This window comes from Penaeus japonicus, unplaced genomic scaffold (assembly GCF_977035675.1).
Source record: "Penaeus japonicus unplaced genomic scaffold, GWHDUDI00000001_assembly GWHDUDI00000024, whole genome shotgun sequence".
NCBI lineage: Eukaryota > Metazoa > Arthropoda > Malacostraca > Decapoda > Penaeidae > Penaeus > Penaeus japonicus.
This window is the reverse complement of record NW_028234426.1, coordinates 4,942,041-4,945,017: the sequence shown is the minus strand read 5'-3', so window position 1 is coordinate 4,945,017 and position 2,977 is coordinate 4,942,041. Positions and strand designations below refer to the sequence as shown.

The following is a 2,977-nucleotide window of genomic DNA, read 5'->3' as shown; positions in this document are numbered from 1 at the left end:
GCAGTATTGGAAAAATCCTTTGTCTTCATTAACATTTAGAACTCTAAGTAAAAGCTTTAGGCTATAATTCATGTCAAACAAGAAAACAGCATTTTAAATTATTTTTTTTTTAACAAAGACAGCTATTGTCTAAAACACATTAAACCTTAAAACGCTATCTGTTACTTCTCAACTTTCTAAGTTTAATGAAAGAAGCCAAAACAACAATCTAAATAACAAGCCCTGATCTACACAAAGTTATATTCTAGCTTTCTACTTTTTGTCTAAATTCGTTATATAAATGAAGCCTTGTAAAATGACTGAATATTCTTGATGGAAAAATATTCTCAGAATGGAACGTGCCCACGTGATATCAGTGACGAAAGTTCTCTTAGTCACTTATTCAGTGATCCAGAATATTCAAATATTTCCAACCTTTTAAAGTAGTATATAGTATTAATAGCACATTGACTTCCTGAATATCATACTGAAATCCTGTAATATAAGGTCTTTTTTAAAATTGTGACTGCACACTCCTAAAACAACTCGCAGGTTTGGTGTATACACATGCAAGAAGTAAAGAACCTTCTGTTAATTTGTCTCCCTTCTTTATGTGTGAAATACCAGAAACAGTACTTGAGGTGTGACTGGTAATGTAATTTAAATAATACAACAACTATTTTACTGTTATCATGTTCATCATCTCTGAACACTGTCCAGGAAAATAACTTTTGCAGGTGAAAAATTGTTTAGTGTTGTTAGTATTTTTCTATAATTGTACTATCACGTTCAATACATGTAATGATCTTCAAAATATGGCATTCGACTGTACATTTTCTTAAATTGCAGTATTTGTTAAATCAAATGATACCAAGTATAAATCTTAGTCTTACTATGCAATGATCTGAGAATGAGGTCTTTTTTATCAACAAACACATGATGGTGTTGCCTTCTAGAACCCAAAACAACACAAGACCTCGAGTTTTGTACCACATTATATTGATATTGGTCACTCTTCTCTAAATTTGTAAATTTGTAAATTTGTTATCGGTCACTGCTTTCTTAATGTGTACATCTATTACAATTTCAGGTAAGGTATAACAAACACAACATACAAAACGTGAAGATAAACCAGGTCCTCTTGAATATGGACATCGACAGCTTCCGCAGTTCACTATCACACAAAAGCCACAATCACAAGTTCATAAAAGCACCACCTCTGTTCAAAGTGACCAGATTCCAATCTTGCCCTCTAAAGAGTATAGAGTATTCAATAAAGATCATTTGATGATGATACTTCTCACGTGAAAAGTAAGGCACAATATTTAGAGATGTTACTCTATACACGTAAGCCAGACAACTTCAGAGGCTATGTATTGTATCGAGATTAAAAAAAAAGGGCCTTATATCTCATGCTTACTCCTGTCTTTAGTATAAAGTTAATAATAATAAATAGAAAATAGTGTTGCAAATTGACATTACATCACTCTGAGGATTATCATCATCAATCTGCTCATATCAAACATACCATAGAATACTGAAAATTCTTTGAATGACATCTTACTTTCTTAAAATCGCAATTACACAATGTGCACAATTTTGTGAGTGATACCTGTGCTTTTCTGTTTTTATTTTTATTTTTTCAAATCAGACATACAACATGAATAAAGTAAAAGTCAAAACTCACTACTTGTAACTGGCATAAACAATTTTAACAAAATCAATTTTGCATTTATTTATAAGCAACAATACATACATACATACACTGAATATGGTATAACAATAACTCAAAAATTAATCACAGTGATAAGGATCATATTCATGATAATACAAATAATAGTAATAATAATAATGATAGTAACAGCATTAATATAGCTAGAAAAGATGATGATAAAATTTTGATAAAATGTCAACACCAATACTAACAATAATAAAAAAGAATATAAACAAGTTTCACAACCTCACTATTATGTCCACAAAATATCAAACTGACCACCATTAATCATTAGCCATAAAACCTATCGATATGTGCTGGGTGCATACCATATTCAATTTCCCTTTCGAAACAATCACATATCATAATTTTGCACACTACTGACCTTGCCTAAGTACAGATTTAAAAAAAGGTCATGGCAATTATTAGAAACAACCCCATGAAATTCATCACTTTTTCCCCAAACTTTTTGATTGAGGAAAAAAAATTATAGGATCAAATGTTTGTCTCCATTGCCAAAAGAAAAAAAAAAGGTATCCATGTGTTGAAAAGTATGATCTACTCATAAAAACAAATATGAGTTTTTATCAGTTGAATGGCATTCCATATCAATCACAATTATCTTGGTTTCATATCTTGAAAAAAAAGTCAAGGCCATTATTTCTTTGCCATGCATTCCATGTGCACAAGCAGTTACATTACGAAACTCTCATAATCTTATTTCATATTTTGTAATGCTACATAATTTCCAGCAGAAGATATTCAACCACACAAGACTATTCCTTTCATCTTCTGGACTCCTAACAGTAGAATCTGAGCAAATGTGTATCATAAAACAGATATGTTGTAGCCCTTGAAATTATTATAACTTAAAAGATAAAAAGGGGATAACTATAATTTTGCTTAGAGAGTATAAAAGAGAGACATCAATCAATATTAGGCTCCTCCAACAGAAATATTCTTAATCTACTCAAACCTCATCGAACAATGTCACTTCCTTTCGTCCAAATAAACTGTTGAAAATGAAGTCACGTGATAGAAAATTGTAATAGAAAAAATACAGAAAAATTATGCTCTTTTTGAAATCTAAAGCTGTAAAATTTGGACTTATAAATTTCATGATGTGATTTTAATTTCCAAAAAGCGGAAAAAAGAAAGAAAGGAGATGAAACTGAAAATCAAATATATCATTATATCTTATGTTTTTATATTAATACTATCATTTGGTAGAGCACTCCTAAGACTAAAGAGAATTATAAATCAAAATTCTTTTGGTGGAATGAT

The 2,977-nt window shown here is 30.2% G+C and overlaps 1 protein-coding gene across 3 annotated transcripts in view; it reads right to left on the bottom strand.

The window, feature by feature from the left end:
- Positions 1–1,701: 1,701 nt before the first annotated feature.
- LOC122259648 (START domain-containing protein 10) overlaps positions 1,702–2,977 on the bottom strand; it is a 25,846-nt gene continuing 24,570 nt past the window's right edge. For all 3 annotated transcript variants that reach the window (XM_043026542.2, XM_043026540.2, XM_043026541.2), the window contains one exon: positions 1,702–2,977. This exon is cut by the window's right edge and continues 2,017 nt beyond it. The gene's annotated coding sequence lies outside the window, so the exon portion shown is untranslated.